General features: G+C 43.0%; 1 protein-coding gene across 2 annotated transcripts in view; it reads left to right on the forward strand.

Moving 5' to 3' along the window:
• The window catches only part of sema4c (sema domain, immunoglobulin domain (Ig), transmembrane domain (TM) and short cytoplasmic domain, (semaphorin) 4C), a 102775-nt gene that overhangs the window by 15099 nt on the left and 61479 nt on the right, over positions 1-26197 (forward strand). Inside the window, exon 2 of one of the 2 annotated variants that reach the window (XM_034595644.1) lies at positions 17983-18116. The exons of the other annotated variant lie outside the window; for it this stretch is intronic. The gene's annotated coding sequence lies outside the window, so the exon portion shown is untranslated. The remainder of the gene's footprint in view (positions 1-17982; positions 18117-26197) is intronic. 2 annotated transcript variants of the gene reach the window in all.

A 26197-nucleotide genomic window follows, 5' to 3' on the forward strand; every position in this document is an offset into this window, starting at 1 on the left:
GGGGCGGGGTTGTGTGTTTTGCTGAGCGTGTGCCTGTATTTGTATCTGTGCCTTTGTGATAATCTATTGTTACAGAAGCCAAACAAATGGATGACGCTGAATCTGAATCAGAAGTGTGAAAATGACAATGTGTGGTGTAACAGTGGGTTGTATACAAATGTGTTGGTCAGCCCAGCACAAGACCCCATAACTGCAAATTGTTATTTTCACTCTTTTGTAAAAATGTTATTGAGGCTCAATATTTTACAATTTAGCCACACGTATTATAAATAACTATATATAAAGGAAATACAAATACAACCTAATAAATACAACTAGAATTGAGTAAATAAACACGATTTGTGGTGCGAGCATAGAATAAACACTGATACTAATATGTCTGTGAAACGCTCATTTTGGCAGATTTTTATCACAGAATCAATATATCGGTTGGGCTGTTATTGATATAAAGATACTGACTGTTAGTTAGATTGGCGTGTACAGCAATTTAGAAATTTAAGATTAAATGAAATATGGCTAGTTCTTATTTATTTATTTATATGCTCTTTTTTCCCCTGCTGAATATGTGTCTGTCAAACTAAATGAAAAGTGTAAGCCAGCGTGAGGCTGTTAAAAACATAACTGTGATCCATAGGTGGAGAAGTTTACACAATGCTTTTAAGGCTCGTCAGAGTTTTATCTGTATCACTTAGGATTTATCACACGTTTTCAGACATGACCTGCAAATAAAATCCTGAGAATTAGCTACGGACTTTATCCACAGTTTTCCTTTCACACGTGCACAACGCAGCAGGAGGTTCTCTGCACAGACGCATTCACAACAACAACAAATCCTCTGCATTATTCAGGCGCGAGGTGGAGCAGCCGGGTGCAGCAGACAGAGGCAGGAAGTGACTTATTACCTCTGCTGCAGAGATCATGTGATTTTCTGATGTCAGCTCTTATCACCTCCAACTCTCTTTTGAAATCTTCCACGGTGTCTTCAATTTGCGTGTCACCGCTTTTCCAACCAGAGATAATTGTTTTGTTTTTTTCATTTTTGCGACTGTCGTGTGTTAGAAGCGTGAATCTTGCGGCTGATCCCCTGCTGTGTTCATACATCAACTTTTCCTGAATTTTTAATGGACATTATACAAGGAGGCCAGGCATAGAAAGTCTGCGGAAACTGCAGAGCCTCTCACTCGCAGATTTGCGTTCACACATGCACCTCCTCCAGTGAAAATACGGAGGATCTGTTCAGCAGGCGTTCAGCATGTCTGAGAGCAGCTTTACTGAGCTAACAGAGCTGTTGTGGTAAATGGAAATCAGAGTCGACATGAGGAAAAGCTTCTCTCAGTGTAACTGAGCCACACTTCACCTGCATTTTCAGGACCAAAGGCAACCTGCTAAAGAATGCATCCACCCCAGAAGTTTTTTTTATTCCTGCTGCTTAATTGCTTTGTTATTGATGTCAGTCCTCGTTTGTATCTTGATGTCCGTCCACAAGGGATGTTTGATGAAAGCAGAGGCAGCTTCAGGACAAAGACATTTAACAGCTGGATGACTCTATTATTCCTGTGCTGATTAAAATTCTGTCATATAATAATAATAAATATAAGCTGGCAAGTCATAGTCATTTAAATGTGAGGCTTGTGTCAGGTTAGTAAATGTGTGTGTGTGAGTGTGTGTGTGTTTACACATCTAATTATTAGTCCATGTCTCTGTGTGAGAGTGCTCTGTTGTGTTCAGTGTCTTCATGTCTGTGACTTCTCTCTTCTGCATCTGCATGGACACTTGCTTTCTGAAAGCTGCTGTGTTGTTAAAAGCCTCGCATGTTGGGTAGCGCTCAGAACTGTCCTCTCTCTCGAGCTACGTTCGCTATCGCAGCGTGTTGCCTCGAAGCTTGTAGCGTGTGAAGTCTGAGTCGCCGATCAGCGGGCCGCTTTGTACGTCGCGGCTCTGGTGGTGGTGCTGCATGCTGTCGGGTCCATGCCGTCTGTCGCAGTCTGTGTTTCTGTTTCTTTGTGTCTGTGCCTTTGTTTCTTTGAGTTTGTGCTGCTGGTTCTTTGTGTCTACGTTAACCTGTGTGCTTTTTTATCTCTTTGTGTCTGAATGTGAGTGTGTGTGTGTGTGTGTGTGCGTGTGTTATACCTGTGCCAGTGTGTCTTTTGTGTGGTTGTGTCCTTGACTTTGTGCGTGTGTGTGAGAGAGAGAGAGAGAGAGAGAGAGAGAGAGAGAGAGAGAGAGAGAGAGAGGCTGTGCCTTTGTCTGAGTGCTTTGTGTCTGTATCTGCTTTAGCCTTATTAATTATATATATCTGCACATTTTGGATGTCTGTGTGTGTGTGTGTGTGTGTGTGTGTGTGTGTGTGTGTGTGTGTGTGTGTGTGTGTGTGTGTGTGTGTGTGTGTGGCCGTTTCCACCGTTATATGACAGAGAGACCTCCCACTAGACGTTATTAACAACATTTACTAGAATCTCTGCTGGGTTAGTCTGAGATGGGACACAAACACGTGCAAACACTTTTTTTATGCTCCCCCAAAACCCTGGTGTCTTTGTGAGTCAGTCTTGTCAGATCAGTGTGTGTTTCATGTACGTGTATATGTTTGTAAGTGTTATAATATGCCAGTGGGGACATTGAGTCTCACTGTGGTGGCCAAACTTGAGGTCTCCACGAGTGCACACTGCTTTTTGAGGGTTTTAGGTGTGTGTGTGTTTACATACATAGGATGTCTGTAAATATTATGAAGGCATGTAGTATGCTTGTAGTTAGGAGTTATGCGTGTGTCTCAACTGGGCTGTAGCAGTAAAACATTTACGTTATGCACAGACACATAAACTCTCAAACACCTAAGAGTGCACCAGGGTGCTGTCACCAAACCATGAAGACATTAGTGTATCTATGGGAGTGTGTTTGCAGTAGCAACAGTTAGTGTGGGTTTACTGATACCTTTGGTTCTAGCAACATGAGATGGGTCAATTCCTCATCATTCATTTAAATGAGTCCCTACATTTAAATGCACAGGGAGTCACAGAGCCTGAAAGGAAAAGTTCAACTTTTTGAGTGTGAGATTGACATAATTGTGATGTTCATGTCATAAGTATGGAGCTGGAATCTATACATGGCCCGACTAGCTTAGCACACAGACTGAAAGCAGGGAGAAACAGCTAGCTAGGCTCTGTCCGAAGTGAAAAAATAAAAGTTCCAACACATTAGAGAGGAGCTTTGTTACCATTTTTCTGTCTGAGCCCGAGCAAAAATTAACTGAGCCCCACCCTAAGTCGACAGGCAGTCTGTAGTGTGTGTCTGGACCCGACCTGAGATTGATTGAGTTCATATGAGCTGCACTAAGTTTGTGTTACTCAGCCTCTGACACACATGATTGTTTCCTGTTTTGCGTGATGCGAGACATGTGTAGGGTAAAAATATCAGCCCAGCCAACGTGACCAATCCCACCTGAACCTCAATATTATCCCAAATTTTTGGTCCAAACCGCATCGGTTTATTTATCCACTCTCTACAACATGGCTCATTAATGAAATGTTGAATCTTATTTGTTTAAATTTGTACAGAAAGTGAAATGTTGAGGAGACAGTTTGTTTTACATAATCAAAGTATTTCTTTCAAAACAACCGCCTGGGGCTGTGACTGTGCAAAGCGTCCCGAAGTCTGGTCATCACATTTAGGTTGCCAGCTTTGGTACAACAACAGAGAACAAAAACAAAATCTGTCTTCACCAACTTCATACATCGACAGTATACCCAGAGATTCTGCACTAACGTCCTGCTATGTAACTGTATGAAGTCAAATCAATAACATTAATTAGTAAGATATGACAGACAAAACCATAAAATCTTGCATTTGTTCTTTGTATGGATCACATAAGTACGGCTGGCTGTTTCCCCTTGCATGCATGTCTTTACACTTTGTGACCCCTGGCTTTAGCTTTACACTCATTGTACGCACATAATCCTTATTTAAGTCTTTGAAAGAAACCTTAAAAATGTTTTTCCCAATGTGTTGTATAATTTTGTGAGAGAGATGTGACTGAAAACAGACAGAGCTTCATTGTCAGGCGGCTGAATAGACGGGTAATGGGAGAAACAAGAGAGACAGAGAGCGAGAGAGAGAGAGAGAGAGAGAGAGTCAAACAGACAAAAAAGTAAAAGTCAGAGAGAAGTAAGTAAGAAAGAGAAAATAGAGGCTTAAATAAATAGAAGAGAAAACTCAAATGGAGAGAATGGGAGGTTGCAAAGTGGCTGAGGCCATGAAAGAGATTCAGAGAGAGTGAGGTAGAGTGATGCAGACGAGAATAGGAAAGTGGCAAATGCTGCAGATAAAAAACAAAACCGACAGAGTCAGAGCGTGTGACTGTTGTCGTCAGCAGATCTCTGACTTTGGCTCTGTGACCACAGGCCTCCTCTGCACTTCATTTATTGTCAGTCTTTATTTGATTTCTTTGTACCACTCTCATTTTCCCCCCTCTCTGTTTGCCACCCAGACACCATCATTTTTTCCCATTGCAGTAACAAAATGGCACAGTTATTTCCACTAAACTTGACTTAAAGGGCCAGGGAGCACTTGTCTCCTCTATTTTTTGTATTTTTTTCTCTTTCGTAACTCTTCATCAAAGTGCTTTAGTTGGTTTTAACCCATTAAAACCTAAGGGGCCATATAAAAGGGCACACATAAACCTAAGCGTTGTTTGAAAACGACCCCTAAAACCTGACAAAATTGCCAACCTCGACAAAATTAAAATTTTTCACCCTCTGAAGCAAATAGAGAAATGTAATAATAACATTTGATAGCTTAAACATTTGCTTTTAATTGTACATCATTCCTTTTTCCTCAAACTTCGGCAAACTCGCTGAGATCCCTCCTCAAACACGTCTCTTACCGACTTAGCCTTGATCAGCAGGTCTTGTTATTTGCATCATTGTTTTTCGTCGATGTTACACAGCTGTAATCTGCTTGGATATTAATCCCGTCACTTAGATCATCAGCCATTGTCTGAAACACGACTTTAAAAACATTTTGGGAGGTTAAGAGAGCTACCAAACCAGTAAACAACATTTTCCATAATGCATTTCGCCTTTCCCGTTTTTCAGCAGATCATGAATTCTTGAAAAGGACACACACACACGTCTCATCCGGCTTTAAAGGGAGAAGCATGCAGATGCTGTCTTAAACACTCATACATTGCATCAGGTCTTAAACTTTTGGGGTTTTCCATTGAATGTCTCAGTATGTGTCCTAGTTTCTATATAATGTGACAGAAAAAGAGATAGATGTGTTTTATTTGAGGCAGTTTGTCTCTGCCTGTCACTGCCTTCGGTTCTGTGCAGATGTGGCTTTCATTCAGCAGACTGAAGACAAGTTTCCATTTTAAACTCACTTTTGATTCAATGTTTTCGTCAGCGTGTGTCAGCTACCAGCGAGCTCCACATTTATTTGGAGGCAGGTTTGTTTATGTTGAAATTATTCAAAATGGTCTACAATTTGTGACGGCTGATGGAAAGTGGAAAAAAAGTTTCACAGCGACAAAGCTGCATGTGATGACAGTTTTTATGAATAAATCAGAGGTTCTAAAAGCTGATCTTAATGTTTCGGTTAGAATAATATCAAGCTGATTTCATTGTGTCTCCGTCTGTGATTGTGATGTAGATGAAGTAATGATTTTCCTCCGTCGTGTCTGGGCTGTCAGCCTGTAAAGCCCTGCGAACTCCAATTAATGAGCTGCTAACCCACCTTGCAGAATTTGGTTTTGTACGGTATTTATTGGCTGTCACATGTCACTAAAAGCAGCTTTAGAGAGTTTTCCACCCTTTAGAGATAAACTGCGCAGACAGCACCGAATCCAAGTTCTTCTTTTGCAATTTAACAGTCGAAGTAAAGAAAATGCTTATGATCTACTGATCCACCTTTAAAAATCTGAATTAGCTCCATCTCTCATCTCAAACCTCTCCCCTCCTACTTGAAGGAGGGAATTTGTCCATACAACATTACACAGGCAAGCAATCTATCTGCATCAAAGGACCAGCAACTGCATTTAACAGGTTGCATTACACTTTAACACAGTTCCCACTGTCCATTACGGCACCATTGATTCCAGTTAGGCTCACATTGGAAATGGATAAAATGTAAGGCAGCCCAGGATTTGAGTGGAGAGTGTTTAATCTCGTCTCTGCCACTCTTGACAGTTGAAAGCACGTTGAGCAACTGGCTCCAAGCCCGCTGTGATCTCATGACGAGGTGATATAATCCTCATTGGTCATGGGCTGCCAGTTGTTTACCGTTTAGTAAGCAGCCCAAGAGTGAGGTGAATGTAAATGCCTGGCATCTCTCCACTTGTATTTTTAAACAAATTTACATCTAAATATACAGGCAAGAAGGACCAGGGGTAAATAAAGTCTTTCTCAAGAGCGCAAGAACACGTCTGTTCTTTTGTCCTGTGATGATGCACCAGAAAATGGCCCCACACTGTAGACATGGTTTTTTGGGCCTTCCCACGTCTTCAGAGGTCTAAGCTGTATAACTCCTACCAACAACACAGCACGCGCAGACGCAGCTGGCAACATCTGACTGTCTTTGCCATCTCTCCACTCCACAGCATCTAAAAGAAGCACAAATATCAGAGAAAAAAAACCTCCACTGAGTTGGAAAAAGAAATTGCTTTTCAACGAAATGTTAAATGCAGCTTAACCAGCGCGAATGGTGAGATTCACCAGCTGTTCTGCATTTACTGAGCAAGACGATCCACTGAGGTCGAAATGTGTCACATGCTCTGTCCCCGAGCTGCCTTCGAAGATCCGGCATGACTCATAATTTATCTTGTGACAGATTTTACATCATGTAACATCGAAGTTACTCTAGTTAACTTTGTTTAACGGTAGGATTCATCAATCTGATCGTCTGCCGCACCTTTTGCTCCTCTTGCTACTGCGAACCCACCAGCCATTAAATATACAGCGTTCTTAGTACATAAAGCTTTTATTTATGCTTTTTATGTGTGCCTTGTTGTAGTAAACACTCTGAGTTATGTAAGTGATTCCCATGAAGGATCCTCTGGAACAAGTAGTATCATGGGAAGTAATGTGTCTTGTATTTGGCAGCAGCAACAGCAGTTTGTTGGGAAGAAATCGAAGAAGATGCATCGTGTGAAGCATGATCGTGACAACCAGTGTGTAAAGGGAGACGAGTGCCACCTACGGACACACGGCCTCCCAAAGAAAGACATTATACAATGATTTTATCACGTATGAGCCAGGTTCAGTGCAGCATTAGAAATGCATGAAAAAATACTGCTGCCAGATCTACTTCCCCTCATCTTCCTTCATGTCCACACACCTTGGACCAGAAGACACTGAAATGAACACACAGTGTTCTGTTTATAATGCACAGTGTGTCGAACTGCGTGGTACACACGCTCGTAAATATTGTCGCTCTTGTTTCATGTGAAACTATGTTCCAGTAGAAACAGTTGAATATCCGGTGCAATAATTAGTTTACTTAGCTTCCAAGCTTCCTTCCCAATCGTCCAAAGTGACAAAACTATTGTTTCAGTGTCTGCCTGCATGGACCTGTTTCATACAAGTCACCAATTTTAGGTCGCAAATTGACAATCAATGTGGACCCAGATGGACATAGAAGACAAAATGTAGGCTATATAACGTGGAACATTTAGTTGAGGTAGTTGAGGGATCACATTAGGACGCCCCCTGGACACTTCCTTCTGGAGATGTTCTGGACGCGTCCAACTGTTGAGACCTGCAGGCCAAACCAAGAACATGCTGGAGGGAGTATACTGTACATCCCATATGGTGTGGGAACACCTCAGGGTTGGTTCCCCAGAAGTATTCTGCTACCACGACCTCGATCTAGAGAAGCAGGGAATGAGTGAATGAATGAAAGAGATCCAATATCATTCAGTAAAGAACTACATTGATTTTATTTTTTACTTCCCTGGTGTTGGGATAACTTTCCACATGTTAAGACTTGTCTGTGCATTGTTTTGAGGTTTGATCAAACCTTACCTGATCTCCACTACCTGTAGCAACACATTCTCAAAAACAAAGCCCCTTGTATTATCATATTATTTCTAATCTGCTGTTTTTACACTGTGCACCTACCGGGCAAACCAAAGAGTATTCAGCTGTTTTGGTGATGTTTCCTGGAGCTTCTTGCTCAGAGGCACTTCAGCAGGCCACATGTTCAGGTCCTAGTGTTTCATCATAAAGAGCACAGATACAGTCACCCTCTCACTGAGCAAAAACCTCAACCGCAAATCCTGAGATATAAACCTACCTTAGAATAAACACCAATAAACACACACAGTCACTTGCACATAAACTCCAACACACATTCTTAGGCTTTGATGCAAATTTTAGCTACACACTCAACACACGCCTGTCTACCTCCCCCCTCAGGCACATCTTGTAGAGAACCATCCCTCTCCTCACCTGTCAGTGGGAACAAATGAGCCGGAGCATGTTTCTTAGTGGGTGTCTGAGCGTGTGTGCAGGGCAACCTTCCTGTCTGTCCGGCCTCCTCTTCTGCTTCCCCCCAAACACTCACACACACACACACAAACACACACACTGCTCCACACTGTTACCCTCTGACAGATCACTGACATGCTGTCTCTAGGCCATCCTGCACCTTGCATGCATGCATGCGTGTGTGTGCGTGTGTGTGTGTGTGTGTGTGTGTGGTTACAGACAACCCCCCCACTGTGTCAGTCTGGCAATTGCCATCTCTCAAGGAGCTAAAGGAGGGAGGGAGGAGTAAGAATAGAGGGGGGGCGAGGGCCTTGATGTGAGTGTGTTTGTTGTCAGAGGGTTTATTAATAAAGATGACCTCAGACAGAGCTGCTCAGGGTGTGTGTGTGTGTGTGTGTGTGTGTGTGTGTGTGTGTGTGTGTGTGTGTGTGTGTGTGTGTGTGTGTGTGTGTGTGTGTGTGTTTTCCTCCCTCCTCTCTTTCTTCTCTCTATGTGACTCCTCGCTTTAGTCAAATAATTATTATTTTGAGATGAGGAATTCCATTCTCCTGTTTTATCTCCTTCTCCTTTATCATTTTGTGGCAACAGTCTGAAGTTGTTGCGCTTATTTGCGCGGGCTCCTAATGCGTCTTTGCGTGCATGCAAGTAATCTGTGTGTGTGTGTGTGCGGGTGATGGGGATAATCCGTCTTGATATAACTCCTTTGTGTCTCAGCATCCGTGGATGTGATTACGTGCTTCATTATGTCAGGCTGAACAGGTTGAGTCCGCTGTGTGCGTGTGTGTGCAGACGTCAGTCACCTGCTGTGTGTGTTAAGAGGAGCAGATGTCCTCACAAGAACAGAAAGATGAGCAATTTACTTCAAAGTGCAGGGCATTTCTGTCCGTCTGCATCACAGGTCAAATGACATCACTTGGTTAACAGTTAAAAGGTCAGTTCTCTCAAATTGCAAAAATTCACGTTTCCTCTTTTTTAGTGGATTGTATCTATGGAGTCACTCCATGTAGTTGTCAGACTCTTGTTTGTGATGCTTTACAGAATTAAAAAATATATTTTTAAATAATGAAATCCAACTCTAAATTGCCAGCAGCTGTTAATGTGAGGGTAATTACGTAGCTTAGGTTACCGTTCACATTTAAATAGATCCAGTATCAGTTCTGGTACCTGGAATATTGGTACCCAATTCGTCTCTTTGCTCTCTCTGTAATACCTGAAGTTGAAGTTTCACCTCCTGCTGTAAAACGCGTATTGAGTTGGAACAGTTTAACTTCCTCAGCGCTGGCTGCAGGTGTGCTGCTAATGTTAACTAAAGTGACGCTTTCTACTCAGATTCAGTAGAGTACAAGTATAAATACGTCGGCCCCTTGCATAGACTCTCTCTCCCAGGTCATTTAACTTGCTCTCTTACTGATTTATTTAATGTGAGTTTCTGCTTGGTTGTTGTGGTGTAAATTGGTTAGTACCCTTAAAAGTACAGAGTTCAGTCCCCAACCCTAGTGAATGGTAGTTTGTATCTGTTCATTGGCCCTGTGAAAGATTGGTGACCTGTCCAGGCTGGGCGCTGCCTCTCGGCCAGCGTTAGCACGAATTGGCCACAGCCCCCCCGTGACCCTTAAAGCATAAGCGGTATAGCTAATGGAGGGGTGGTCACGTTTGCAAGCGTTGATAAACTGTATGTTGTCAGGTCAGGTTGAGACAGACATCAGCGAGGGGAGCTGATCTCATTTGTTTAGCTGTCAAACTCCCCTCTGTATCTGTCCCCGAGGGCTGGAGCTGGAGACCGAGTGGGACAGCCAGCCAAGCATTGGGCCCCCACGGGTCCAGCAGTTACCATGGAGGGGGACGGCAGCCTGTATTTTGCCCTCGATCTACCTCGCAATAATGAACATAGAGGCCATCGGGGACAGGGTCCTCCTGCAGCCTGGAAGAGCCACATAATGAGATAATGCACTGACATCATGCTGTTACTGTCACCTACAGACACACACACACACACATATGCAAACACACACACATGCAAACACGCGCTGGGGCAATTGAAAGTATGCTCATGTGCACAAACTAAGCTACACAAACTCACAACGCCTAGTAGGGAATAACTATGCGGTGCACGTATGAACACACACACACACACACGCACACACTCACACACACACACACACACACACACACACACACACACACACACACACACACACACACACGCAGACTGACTCTCACACACTTACCGGAGTAGATGCATGAATTGATCCACGCTCACATATATTACTCTTTAACCTTCCTCTCTGTCAATAATCTTCCACTCATGTAGGGTTCCCTGGCTATTTGCTATTTCAGCGGCAGCTCCGACCCTCAGCCAGTTACATTTTGTTGGACAGACGGCAGCAGCAGTGAGATGAAAGCTAATGAAACAGGATATCCCTGCCTCTGGTTATTGCACAGGAGAAGAAGATGAAGAAAACTCACATTTCCTATGACCGTTTTCCACAAGTACCAACACAAGACTTGATCTCAAGACCACTCGGCTTTGTCTAGCTCCTCTGTCAGACCAAGGCTGTGAATTACAGAAAAAACTCAACTTTTCATAAATGCCTTTTTCTGAATAGAATCTGTCGATGTTTTTCTCTAAAAAGTCTGAAGGTCAGGAAACAGCCTCTGCATTAATGAGTGTGTCAACCCTCAGCTGAAGACACAAAGATAAGTGTGTGTGTGTTTGCAGAGGTAATTAATGATGGCAGAGATGTGGCATCAACAGAAAAGGACAAAGGTGAGAGCAAAACGAAGAGATGGGTCAGATTTTCTTTAGGAACTCCCAAAGACATGCAGCTGATGTTAACTGGAGACTCTAAATTGTCCATAGATGTGAATGTGAGTGTGTATGGATGTTTGTCTCTGTATGTCGGCCCTGTGATTCGCTGGCGTTCTGTAGGTTACCCACCTCTCGACCAGCTGGGAGTGGCTCCAGCGTAAGCAGTATAGATGATGGACGAATCCAAAATATTACAAGCTCTTCAAAACAGTTGCGATAGAATCAGAATCATGTATTAATGACCACACAACCAAGTTGGTGGAATTCCTTTTCGGAAAAGCACATAGTCATCAACATAGACAGTGGTGACACTACACAGTGACATGGGCTGGATAAACAATATCCCAAACAGTAACATAACAGTGCAGAGTATTTAGAGTGCATGTACAGCCTGATAATAGCAGAGTCCTTACCGCTGTGGGGGTGAAATGCTTTTGAAAAGGGATGATTTGTTGGACAAGGATCTGTAGCACCTCTTAGTTGTGGCCCTTAAAATAACTAGCTTCTTTCTTTTGACTAATATCTAAATACACGTACAATAAGTGACTCAGTCATATACAAATATTTATCAGATCAAGATCACTTACAGATGACAAAACAAGCAAAGTGCTGTACAATTTTTTACAGCGATCGACCACGGCATCAAAACAACCTATTTTCTTACTGGCTTTTATTTTGCAACAGCAGTTTCCCATTCACACCCTTCCTGGACATTTGACTGGATGGAAAAGTTGACACCTATAAAACATGTGGTGAGAAAAGCAGAGAACAGGAGTGAGAGAGGTCCAGTGAAAATCCGTGCAAGGAACGGAGCAGGTTTTATTGGAGGGCGCCTCAGCAGGAGGGATTTGTCAGGCTTTACTCCTGTATGAGACAAATATTAGGATAAATCTCCTCACAGCCCTGGGCCTTGTGGAGAAAAGGGCCAAGCCAGTGCTTTACCATCACATCCTCCCACTTATGTAAACAGATGTCTCATACAACACACACACATGCATGCATGCACACACACACAGCAAGCTCCCACCCCACTCATTTTACAGGGCTTTCCTCTTGTCATGCACCTCAACACTCGAAAGCACACTCACACCAGTTCAGGTGAATGGACTCTCTGCCCCCTTTTTTTCCCTGTTTCCAAACAGATATAACCTTGTGGAGAACTGAATGTGCCACTCGTACATATGTTGTGGATATATTGACAAATGAGAGTGTTTTTCTTGCTGCATACGTTTCTCGCTCAGTTCAGCTCACACACCAGGTGCTGCTCCTGTGTGTTCTGGCATAGTGAGAATAATAATCACGGCTCCTCAGCTCAAATCAATATCAGTTGCCAAAAGCACCGACGCAGGCTCCGCTCCTCACTCAGGAAATGAGTGGATGATAGTGGAAAGGGCCCACTTCACTGAGAAAAAATATAAATCACAATCACTTTATCTGTCAACACCAACAAATGCCTTTTTTTTGGTTTGTTTCGTCACAGTGCGGAGACAATAGGACTTCAAACCGCTCATTCACTCTGCCAGAAACTTGGAAGATATGTTTTTCTGACTGACTGTGGTGCCAGAGGCTTTGATAGCATCTGTGCTGCAGGCTGCAGTAACAACGTTCAGAGCTGGCAAACAGGTCTTTTCCTCTGGCACTGAAAATGTTAGGGCGGTCATGAAGTATTGCAAAAAGTTTACCATCCATCTTACCAATGGGTGCAACCATTATTTTAAAGTGTTTTTTTTTTCTTCGAGCGCCTGTGCGGGAGGCAGGACTTCATTTATACATTTTCTTTAAGTTTCTTTACAGCACATCAACACACGCATGCGTCTGTCGCATATTTAAAACAACATGTCCATTCAGTGGTGGGGAATCCTCTGGAAAACCTCCCGCTGTTTTCTTGAATTGTTTCACTCGGACATTATCTGGAGGAGAAACTCCAGAGAATGTCCGCAGCAAATGACACAGACATTTGTGCACTCACATACAGCCTCGGCGGATGATGTCAAGAGATCTCAATGCGTTTGTGAAAGCAGCTTCATAAAGTGCATACTATAAACATTTTATAACTTGTAATTAATTATAAGCCATTATCAAGACCAAAGTGTGGTTGCCCCCCCCAAAAAAATGTAATGCTGTTAAAATGTTGGCAATCAATAAATAAATGATTAATAAGAGGTCATATAGTCCAACTGGCTGAAAGGATTTTTTCACAAATTGGCAATTCAAAAGTTATTCTTATTAATGGCTTTTAATTGATCTGTAAAGCTTTAGTAAATCATCTATTAACATTAATGAAGCCATTACTTTGTACTTTAAAAAAGTACAAACTTTAACAAAGTACAAACTGCAAGTGCAGCCATCACTGTTAAAATGTCAGTATCTTCTCAAAGGTTCATGACATGAATAGTAGCATGGAGCAGAAGAAATATTTCACATCCAGGCCTCAGCATGAAGAATACAGATGCTACACTGTCAGCTGTATATCAGTCATTTCTGTGGAACACTGAATAATCGATCCTTCAGTTGAGCGCGGATTGACGACTCTCATGAGGGATCTCAGTGAGAATAGACTCTGTCATGCGGCGGTGCTGATAATGGGCCCTGCGAACGGTGGCCCACTCTAATTTTAGCTTGTAAATCACAACCCACTAGTAATGGGCTGCACTTAGAGGGGTCAGAGTTTACGAATAAATCACTCTGGAGGACAAAGACTGTAAAGTCAAGCTTCCCAGCTCAACCTTTTGGGGTTTTGAAAGGGGTACGCGGTGGTGGGTGTGTTACTGCTGTGGGTGGAGTGATAGGGGGGCTGGCAGTTGGCGTTCATTCCTAACATCTAGCTCTGACCTTGGCCAGATGTCCAGCAAGATGGAGTGTGTGTGTGTTTATCTATATGTGTGCGTCGTCGGCCAGATTTTCACGAGTGCTCGCCTCTAATAGGGACTGGCAGGCATTTTGTTGGGCTTTATTGCCACATGCCTCTTCCAATCCTGCCGCTGATTAGAGCTGCCATTACTGGCACAGACACACACACACATGCACTCACTCTTACGAGGCAGACCAACACACTTTGGCAAAGGCTCAAAGCTCGGGCCTTTGCGTGTGATTAGCATCCTATTGCGTTGTCTTGTGCAGAGATCAAACGGAACGTGGAGTTGTGCTCTTGTCGAGGCAGATTGGAGGAAGTGACGGTTACATCGTTGCTCCACTTTTATTCGGCTCATCAGGGTGCTGTCAGCTTAGACAATGTCAAATTTGGTGCAAAGCAATTAAAGGCCTGGGTTGCCACAATTGGGCCTGATGGGGAAGGCTCATGTAGAGACAGCGTGCATCAACACACACTTCGTCATTAGTACACACTCTGCCATGCTCCCACACGTGGGTGTACGACACATCCACCCCCACACACATACAATAAGCATGCAGGCGATTAGCTCAGAGAGTGTAGGTTTAAACTGTTAGTCATTGCTGACTCACAAGCGGCTGGCCGGCGTCCACACAGCCACTCACTGTGCTGCCTGTCAAACACGCAACGCAGGCAGCCAGCAGCTGGAGTTGTGTGTGTGTGCATGTATGAGTGTGTATTTGTGTGTGCAGGTGTTTTTGAAATCCTGCTTTTTTAACAAGATACCCCCTCACCCCTTTTCCTCCTCATCCACACCAGCCCTTTTCTGCCTTTTGGCCTCGTGTGTCTTGTGTGTGTAGCTCAAATGTTTATTTATTGAGTATATGTGTGTGTGCACTAAGCTGTCTGCAGACATCCATATTTACGTGTGTGTGTGTGCGTGTGCGCGTGTGTGTGTGCGTGTGGGTGTGTGCGTGTGTGTGTGGCGCCTTGCAGAGATTTGGCTGCTGTGTTCTCCTGGATGAAGCCAATGGAAAGCTGAGGTCTGGATGACTTACTTATTTAGGAAAATTCTACCAGAGATGGCCAGTAAGCTGCCGCGCTGTCACATAGTTGCACATGTGTGCGTGTGTGTGTGTGCGTGAGTGAGAGTGAGTGTGTGTGTGTGTGCGTGAGTGAGAGTGAGTGTGTGTGTGTGTGGATGTCCCAGCCAGTGGCCTCAGTAGCAGCAGTATATTTCATTTTGGAGAGAGACATTTTTCCTAACAGCCTTTAAAGTTATTCTGCTGCTGTTCAGGCTTCAGTAGACGTATGGCCGGTTCAGTCCCAGGTGGAGATGCACACCGTCGGGTTAAGTGCTCTACCAGAAGATTTTTACACACTTACACACATGCGCTCGCTCAGATGACGGCCTTGATTAGGTCTAAAATTCACTTTCCAGCACATTTAATTAAAGTAACTCAATTTTAGAGACCCAGCCATCAAATTGTTTCAGAGGTTTACGTAACCTGCTTTTTATATTTTCTTGCAACAGGATTTATCCAAGCTTAGGGTGTTGTCTCCTTCTAGAAAAACAAGTCAACAGCAGGTTTCATATGGTCCTGCCAAATGAAAACCATGAAGGATTAAATTATCCTTTATGGGTCATTTTGCTACTTCTTAGGTTAAATAAACTGTTAAATATGTGTTGGATTGTTTGAAAACTGCCTTGTCACTAAAATAAAACAGGTCTTTTCCTCTACTTTAATTGCTACAGGAAGTTGGAGGGTTCTACACAATGTTTTTGTGTGTGTATTAGCATTGAGTCAATAAAGTCTGATGAACATCACAGCTTTTCCAGTCGATATCGTGCAGTGCTGTGTGCACAGAGTGTAACTGAGTTTCCAGTGTCTACTTTATTGACAGCAGTGAATGAACTGTGATGGTGTCAGAGGTTCTGGTTTTGCCTTTGTATGCTCCCTGTGTGTAACACTAGCCAGCCCATATATTACCGACAGGACCCGCTTGGCCCTCGGCACTCTCAGTGTGATTAGTGAGCCACTGATGCTGACATGAATCTTAGCCTCCAGACACAAACTTGAACATAACACACACACACACACACACACAAACACACACACACATTGGCTCGGACTTGGCAGTTAGTTATGTGATCTGCAGTGTGAACCATGGAATCCAATGAACGTGAGCCTGGAGCACTGAGGTGTGTGATTGCGATGAGATATGTGAGGCCTGGTACGTCAGAGAGTGTGTTTTCATGTGTATAATTCCACAGTAAACCCAGGCACATTTTTCACATTAGGCTCAGTTCTGGTAAACTTAACTGTGTTAATGCCATAGCAACAGAAAACCATCAGAGGAACAGAGAGCTGCAGAGGCCAAACTGGAGGAACATATCGTTGCTTGTTAGCCATGTTGGATCAGCCTGTGTCAAATTCGGCTTCACAAATGAGGAATGTTTTTTCACACAGTTGTGGTTTCGATTCATGTTTAGTGTAAACTTTCTGAACTGTTAACTAATGGGTTGGCCTGCAGAGTTATCTCCCTCAGAGAGCTGATTTCTTTCTTTGGCAACTCTTTGAATGAAAAACAAAATGCTAGAGGGGAGTAAGTTCACAGAAGATATAAATATGTTTTCCCGATATACTACATATTTGGTCAAATTGAGTAAAGAGCATAACATTTCGAACCTAATTACCTCCACCAAGGAGGTTATGTTTTCACCTCTGTCCATTTTTTTGTTGGTGTGTTTGTTACACAAAAATAACTTAACAGATTTGATTCAAACTTGGTGGAAGGATGTGGTGTGGATCAGGGAGGACCCCATTAAATGTTGGTGCCAATCCAGATCAGGGGACGGATCCAAGAATTGTGAGATACAGTGACATATTCACAGATTTCACAGGCATATTGAGGGAACTGAGATCTATGAGTCTGTTTAACTTTGTGCAGCTTGTCTGAATTTCTGGGAAGTGTTGGGCCTTGGCCCAGATATATGGTTGAGTTTGTATTACCACATAAATAAGACGGTAGCTAAACAAATCATAAGGGAGAAAAGACATAACACCAGATACTGGTGAAAGTTTATTTGCCTTCTTAAGCAGAGCAGCACTAAATGTAATCTCTCATTCTTATGAACGTCACGTGATTTGATTTGCTGAAAGTCATGCTGTCACGTCTGGGCTGACCTTTGTTCCACCATGCAGCTCATTTCAGCACTTTATTGTCCATATTGTAAAGCTGGTGTCAGCTACAGCACTTACTTAAAAACTTTTTTGTATTGTAATAAAGTTAAACAACAATTACTTTGTTAGCTTTAAAAAACACAACAAAAAATGAAATACTCTTCCCTTTGTTGTGATTGTACTGTACTGTCAGCAGTTGACTTGGTAGCTATAGTAGTTCACCAACTAGCCAGCTGAGAGGGTTCGTACAACCACATATTTTCTTCTACATTCTGGTCTGACCAGGATTATAACTTTTTTGCGTATGTATGTGATTTTGTATGTGAACGATTGCATATTTTCAAAGGGATTGTTCACCCAAAAATGAAAATTCACTCATTATCTACTCACCCCTATGCCGATGGAGGGTGGATATCAAATCTGTGAATATGTAAATGATTGTGCTTGTATGATTTATGTTTGGATATGTGTGCAGTTGTTGTCTGTAATACACAATAATATGACTGAAGCAGACAATCTCATGTATGCACATAGAAGTGCACAGATACACACACACAACACACACACACACACACACACACACACACACACACACACACACACACACACACACACACACACACACACTTCCATTCCCATCACTCATCAACCCTCTTTTCTTCTCTTCGTCTCCTTCTTTAGCCCAATGTGACCTTCATCTGAGTTGCGTGCCTCCATTCAACATTCACAAGGAAGACAGAAGCGAAAAACAACTACTGAAGAGGAGATTAAGAAGAAAGCACAGAGAGGCGCGAGGGAGGAGAAGAGAAAAACAAGTAAGAAAGTGGAAACAGAACAGAGGGCGGAGGAGAAAAACAGAGCAGCATCTATTCTGCCTGGTCTGAAACCTTCTTCTGCAAACGGCACGACTGGCAGAGCGAATTAGAGAGTGGAACAGAAGCGAGAAGGGAATGGTTAGGTTGAGGCATGTAAAATGTGCAAAGAATCAAAAGAAATAAGAAAGTGAATATGAGGGGGGAAAAGGGAAACCTCTCATGAGGGGCGGCGCTTGTCAAAACAGGATGTGGAAATTGCAGATATTTTCAGGTGCTCCTAAAAAGAAATTATTCCGGTGCAAGAGAAAGAGCAGAGAGACACATGAGCTGAGAGTTCAGAAAAAGCAAACAAAAGGAGGGAAAATGAGAGAAGAGGTTCAATTTGGATGGGATATTGGATTTCAGATATCAAGGCATTTTGTTAAGAAAGATGCTGAAGGTGTGAGAGTGTGTGTGTGTATAGTGTGTATCTGGGTCGATCACACCTTTTTCAGATTGTGCATGTGTGAGTTCAAGTGAGGTGGCCAGAGTTCGCCTGAAGCATAGAAGTGGAACACAAACAAGAAAGAGGAGAAGAAGAAATGGGAAATGACCACGCACATAATTTCCAGTTTAGGTTTACAGAAAATTAAGCTTGTGATTTTCGCCAAAGGACAAGGCTATAATTTCTGCTTTTATAGTTTTGGTTTGATTTACTCACTAAAATCTCCAGTAACCAGTGTCCGACAACCCCGCTGCCTCAATCCAGATGAGAGATGTTGATAAAAGTTGTACTTCAGTTATTTCCGCGCGCTCACAACAAATTTTCTAAGTAGCAGTAAGTGGTATACACAGTAGCCTTTTCTGCCCTTGGTTTTACCTCTCAGGCTACACACAGGCTGCACTAATCCTGTAAATGGTGGTTTCTGGGGTTGTCGGTCCAATCCAATTGGTATGGCCAAGGGGAAGGTACTACAGAGAAACCAGCGGGGGCTATATCCTTGCCAAAGCCAGCGTCTGATCTTGCCAGTGATAAGTCAGAGGATCTGCAGACATTACTTGAAAAAATACCTGAGAACATAATGTATTGAGGAAAAAGTGAGTGAGAGAGAGAGTTTGAGAGAGGAGTTTGTAGACTATATGGACGAATAGCTCTTACGAATTGAAGAGCGAACGAGGACAAAAAGAGAGCGGCAAAAAGCAGAGGAGGTCCAATTAGCTGCTGCTCAAGTGAGAGTGAGACATCTTATCTCTTAGCAAAGACCCAGGATAACAATTAGAGCCTTTTATTAGTGAAAAAAAGAACTTTTAGTGGACATTTCGTGAACTGTCGCAGTTGCCTCATAATATTACATGGTAGCCACTGCCGGCAAGTACCATTCACTTACAGAGCCATGTTGATAAACGTATGGCCCAGATTGATAAATACCAGAATAACCCCTTAATGCCAATAATGGACGGTGCTCTTTTTAGAAAATATCTAAATGCAGCAGTAATAACCAAGAGTTATTATGTATTCAGCATTTCAACTAACAGAAAGATTACATTACCTGAAGAATCTATCAGAGCCCATGTACTTTGATGGCAGCATCTATAATATAGTATCAACAGCCATGCTGCCTTTACTTCTGACACCAAACCTATGCCCTTGTCATCGTAGGACACTGGATATCACTTTGTGTGATATGTATGCGTGTGCGTGGGTGTGTGTGTGTGTGTGTATGAGGGGGGGAGGGGGTTAGTAGGTGGCCATCTTTTGTTTGAAGTCTGTGATGAAGGGCTCTCTCATTTACAATCAGTTGTCTGTTTGATCGAGCGGCCAGGAGCTTCATCAGACTTTAGTAAATTGCCTCGGATGAAAAAAGTCATTTGTATCCCAACTTTCACCCACAGAATACAGAGACATGTGGGAAGGAGAGGGATGCACACACACACACACACACACACACACACACACACACACACACACACACACACACACACACACACACACACACATTGACACACGTAAACAGAAAGGCGAGAAAAAACAGCCTCAGGCAACACTGCTCTTCTCCTCAATCCATGTTTTTTTCTTTCATCATGTGTGTTTCTGTCTCTCGTCACAATTCACTCGTGTCTCGTTCTCTCTAATAATTCTCCCCCTCTCTCTGTCTGTCTCGCACATTTCTATCTGTGTTTTTCACAGTGCGCGTTTATCTCTGCGAGGATATTGGTTGCCGATCATAAATAGCTCTCCTTTGACAGGCTGCCATCACAGACACCAGGAAGGTTTGGGGGAGGGAGTGGTGGAGGTGAGGGGAGGTGGGGGTTGCAGGATATGACAGTGAGAGGAGAAAGATGGAGAGAGCCATAGAGAGAGGGAGGAAGAGGAAAAGCAAGAAAGATAGAGGTTGAGGTTATGCACATAGATGAAGCGGATTCAGGTATTTGGACATAAATGGGCAGCAGTTAACATGCACCCCCCCCCCCCCCGACACACACACACACACACACACAAAGCAAGAATTGTGATATTCATACACACCAACACAAACCTGCACATTTTGATCATATTTCAGTGACCATCTCCCTGTCATCGAATTGAATTTTCTGTGTGCTGTAATGCAAACATAATTCCTCCTCCATGTTTACCTGTGGTCCTCATAAATATATACATATACTTTTACACAACAGAAATTCTACTAGAACTACAACAGACTGCCCTCTCTGTTTGTCTCACGTAACAGAATTACTTTTTTAATTTACTTTTTCTTTCAGCCGCATGCAGTTTGGCATTTTCCGATCGCTCAGTAGCAACTGTCAGTGAAACTCAACACTTCCTGTAATGGATTTTCACATTTAATGTCTGTCAGTGCAGCGAGGGGAATAACAAGTAAATATAAGTAACTGGAAATAATTTGTGATTTCCAACAGCATTTCAGTTTAAAAGAGAAACTAAGAACAACTGGTATGTCTCTGTTTTAATGGTCGAATTTGCTGAATTTACTATATCAGCCATTAGAGTCAAGGGAATTGCCCCTCTGTTTTTTTTACCCAGCCATTAGTAGCTCTTTTTATGTTTGTGCTGATGATGGCCAATTCAATGCCTCTGCGCCGGTGACAGCCAGGTTGTCAGTCTGTCCATCCCATTGTTCTGATTTGAATTCGGTTGCCAAAGCTCAAGATCATCGTGACCTGACAAAACATGTTTTTTGCCTTGTGAACGCGACACCTCAGGAACACCTCCAGGGAAGCCTTTCAAATTTGCAACAGAAATTCACTTGGACTCAAAGATGGAGTGATTAGTATTTGTTGGTCAAAGGTCAAGGCTGAAGTGACACTATAAAACCTTTTTTTTTTGCTCATGAACATTTGATCTAAATCGAGAGAATCTTTTAAAATTTTCTACAAATGTTCACTTAGACTAAACTAACCGGTTAGATTTTGGTGGCCTCACAAAACCTGTTCTTGGTCTCTTGAACCTCCACCTTAGCCTCCGGTCTACATTTAGAGAACTTCTTCAGATTCTGAGCAGTATATAACTTTTTCAATGTCATAGACATATAAACTCTTAAGTACCCTGTGACATTCACACACACATACACACTGGTTCCCCAACATCAGCTTTGATGAGGTGAACGTATTGGAACCGTCTTCTTCCTGCATTCCCCCATCTTCTCCCTCTCCACGCAGCAGCAGCTCTTGACTCTCTATTGATCCCGGCTTATCTTCCCGTAAACCTGGACCCCTTTTCGCTGCTCCTCGTCTCGCCACCACCTTCCCTCCTTTTCTTCCTCATCATTGCTATCGATCAGCCCGTGTGTTCAACAAAGTAGAGAGCAGGCAGTGGTTAATGTAGAGCCGGGCCGAAGGATCGCTGCTCATGGCTTGCGTATCACCTTTCCCACCTAATGGGCCCAATCAGGCTCTAATAGACCCTGTGTTAGTGCACTCTCGTCTCACTGCTCTCCCCTTTCACTTCTCCTCTGTCTTTAACAAATATCTGACTGCACTGTAAGTCTGCCAGAAGCATTTTCAGCTGATGACTGTTGATTTCGCCAACTGATCAGATAGCTGTCGTTTGCAAATTTTCTAATACATTTATACATCCAGGAAAGGATTTGCCTCTGCTGAGTGTGCACACACTCTGTCAGGAAAGTCCTGCTTTGCATTTGATACAGTTATACAAATTCATACCTGGGATCTGCCCAGTAGAACCACAGTCTGCTGCTGCTTGCCACTGGGAACTTCCCAGTACTGGAGGATCAACTCTTCTGTTGTCTCCTGACCCCTCTCAGTCACTGGGATGTTTAATGTAGCTGGGTTAAGTGCCTTGCTGAAGGGCACCTTCTTTGTTAGTGTCTCTTGCAATTTTCCTCTGCAGCCAACCTTTCCAGGGCTTGTGAATAAAAAGTGAACTAATAAAAAGTGGTATTGAGAGAGATGAACAAGGATTCAGAGTTCAGTGTTGACAGAAAGACAATTTCTCATAATAACATTATTAGCTGCATGCAAAAGTTGATGAGACTGCCATTACCTGCCTGACATTTTGAGAGAGGAGTTCAGTCATTGCAAATGAAAAGTTGAATTCATCAGCAGAGCTTGTGCTGTTGTGGCCTTGGATGGTCCCATGTGACTACAAGTTTATAATTGTTAATACAGAAAACTTTTAACATTACTGAGTTTGTTAACTTGACTGCCACTGTTAAATGTATAGCATTTTTACTGAAGGCTAAAAACCTTTATCTAATATGTGTGATATTTGACAAAACATACACACTTGAATGGACAACTGACTCTGGCGTTGCTCTCAATGTACTTGCGTAGTAAATGAATATTCAGCGAAGATTAAGATGAGGCACAATAGGATGGAGAGAAAAGATCTCAATTGGATTTAGAGAATAATGAGAAAGTGAGCATCCCTAAAATGTCTATTATGAGCTCTTACTGTGCAGGAAATATAAAGTTACGCTAAGTTAACGTTGAACCACTCGACTGGCTTGCAATTTGGATGGTTTACAACAGACACTTTGGATAAAAAGGTTGTAAATTTGTTTTCTACTTCCTAGTTTGGATCGTTTGGCCCTTTATCTTCATATCCTTGTCTGATTTACAAAATGACCCAAGCTGTAATAAACTGAAATTATGCTTCAGTACAATACGACCCTTACTTGTTTTTGTGTATATGTTCAAGGTTACTAACTATTACTACTAACTAAGTTTTGTCCATTTACTTCAAGAATACTACGCATTTTATTTTGGGTGTATCTCTCTGCTCTTATCTGTGTTAGCTTGAAAAACACTGTCCTGAACTCACAAACCCCACAGCTGAGCCTTACATTCACAACCTCTGATGAACATGAGCAACTTAGTGAGAGAAACGCTCTGAAGTCAGATAAATCTAAAAAGTGAGGGTGGTTGGGGTATTGGATGGAGTTAAATGAACTGAAAACAGCAGCACTGAGAGTTGATGCACTCAGAAAGAGTATCAATATGGGCCAGTGGTGCAGATGGGCTGTTTCATATGTTCAGACAGCATATTGAACATGAGACTATGAAACAACTTTTGCCTCCTCCAAGGCTCCTTGAAAAGCCATAGAACTAGAAAAACAGATGAATATACATTATAACATCAGTATTTTATATCCCTGAATAAAAGACCATGAAAGCTTCAGCCCACAAAGTCTCTCAGACCCTCAACATTTACACTACAGTCGGCTGTCTCTCTCTTCCTTTCAGTCCTGTTTTTCCTCTGTTGCTTCTGACATTCTTTTCATCTCTCTGTCAGTGTAACCTCCCCCTCTCCCCCCACCTTTCTGCCACTGAGGTGTGTGGGCTGTTTCTATAGGAGTCCAGCTAGGTGTAACCTTTCTGCCCTGTGGCACCTTACTGGGATCCAGGGCCCTGGGCTCAGCGTGAACTCCTGAACTTGACCCAAAAGAACAGCTCGTAGAGCGCAGAGGGGAGAGGACAGAGAGAGTGGGAGGTTAAAGTGAAAGAGTGCTATACTGGACAATTAGCCCCCCAAGGAGCATAGTAGGCGGTCTCCTCAAGCCAGAATACACTGCGTGTGTTTCAGTGACTGGCATCCGGGGAGAGAAACTGAAGCGAGAGGGAGATAGTGTGTGCGTGGGCGTTGGTGGCATAGTGTTTCGCAATCACACGCCCAGCGGTTGTTGTTCCAATGTGAGACAGTGCGTCGGGTGCCCGTAGGCATCGATACGACCATTTCTAATATTCAGAGCTGATTACGGAGCTAAAACATACAGTGGTGAATACTTTTTAACGAGCTCTGAAATACAACAGAGAAAGTTTTTCTGCTTTTTTGTTTTTCTGGATCTGGCTGGCGGAGCAAAAGATTATATTTGATCCATGCCCTGGTTTCAACATATATGTGTTGAGATTGAGGATGTGTGCACAAAACATGTGATCAAACATTCCTTTAATGTTTTGTGTGTGCGCACAGTGTATGTGCCTGTATGATGCTCATTCATATATGTCTGTGTGTGTGTTTGTGCAAATGCATGCATTGCATTGTGTGTGTGTAGTGTCTATATCCAGTCAGTAAATGTGTACAAAGGATAGCCTTAGTCTGAATGGATTTGTGTGTTTCTAAGTTCAGAAGCCAGTTTGTTGCCTTTAGCAAGGCTGATCGACCCATGACTACACAGTGATTATGGACTGGTGCCTGCACCCTCACACTCACACGCAAACACATGTGCACTCATATATGTGCATCAATGACTTGTCAGAGTGCTATCCCAGCATCCCCCGGGCCTGCACACAGGGGCAAGCAAGTCAACCCAGCTAGTGTGCACGTGAGTTTTCCATTTTCTCACCGCACTTGTGTGGTTATCAGAAACAGAAAGTCAACCAGAGTAAAAGGAAGAGGGAGACATGGGGATGGAGAGGCTGAGAGAGAGGAAAAACACAGTGTATCTGCACATCCAGTAAGTAACCTGATTATTGTTGACTTTCTGCAGTAGGCACATTTCTTTAATGTCACATAAATGAATACACTGGTATCTTCAATCAGGTTAAAGGATCAAGCAGCTATTGACTGATAAACTCTCATAGACCTGAATGTCTTTGAATTGCATGTGTATGCCATGTAATGACAGAGAATAACCACATATAACCAGTAACAAGGAAGCAGATGTTCAACCGACCAATCAGCCCAAAGTCCAGTCCAGATGTCTGTGATCTTTAAATGGTAATTCTGTGACAAATACATAATAGGAGCTTGAGAGCAGAGAGAGTGGACCAAAACATTCAAGTTACACACTGTCAAATTAAAACATTTGCAGAAAGATGATAAAACGCTGCATAGCTGAAGGCAAGATAACGTGTTTCTCGCTACGAGCCAGCCCTTTCAAATTACATGCAGTCATCTGAAACCATTGTTAAAATACATTTTTGTTGGTGCTGCTTTAATATCTGATCACAGACTTGTTGAAATTATTAGGTCATCATTTTATCCTTGGATTATGTCCAGACTGTTCCTGGTAGCTGCATCAAATATCTTCATACCCATCAAATCGAGTCTCTGGTATCGATGAAGCTTTTTTCTCAGATTAGTTGTGAAATACTGTAACTCCATATCACATCCACCCCCCAAATGTTTAATCTTGATCCGCTTCCATCAGGCGCGAGTCCACCACTACAAATCCCAAAGCACAGATGATCTCGCCATCTCATTAACTGGACGTCAGTCTCTCCGGTTTCATCTCGCCCTCTCCTCTTCTACGGCTACCTCAGGTCTGAGCAGGTGTTTGGCTCGCAGTCAAGGTCCAAATCAGATCCATTTCATCTGTAATCAGCTGGAGCCCCCTGGCACTGTTGGGAGAGATCAGAGTGCCGATCAAAGAATTAGAAGCCGACCACGCCTGGACAGCCGACATGGACCGGGCGGTGGTGTGTGGTTTGGTTGGTGGGGGATGGGGGTTGAGTGAGAGCTACAATAGGGATGAAAGCTTGAGATGGAGATTTGAAGGCCTGCACAGTCTCCCAGGAGAGAGACATGAAAGAGCAGGGTACTGGGGGGGAGGCAGCAGGGAGGGAGGCTAAGATGTTACACTGCAAGCTCTCATGGGAGTTGTTTTTTTTTTGACGTTTCCATT

Source organism: Hippoglossus hippoglossus, chromosome 9 (genome assembly GCF_009819705.1).
Source record: "Hippoglossus hippoglossus isolate fHipHip1 chromosome 9, fHipHip1.pri, whole genome shotgun sequence".
Lineage (NCBI taxonomy): Eukaryota > Metazoa > Chordata > Actinopteri > Pleuronectiformes > Pleuronectidae > Hippoglossus > Hippoglossus hippoglossus.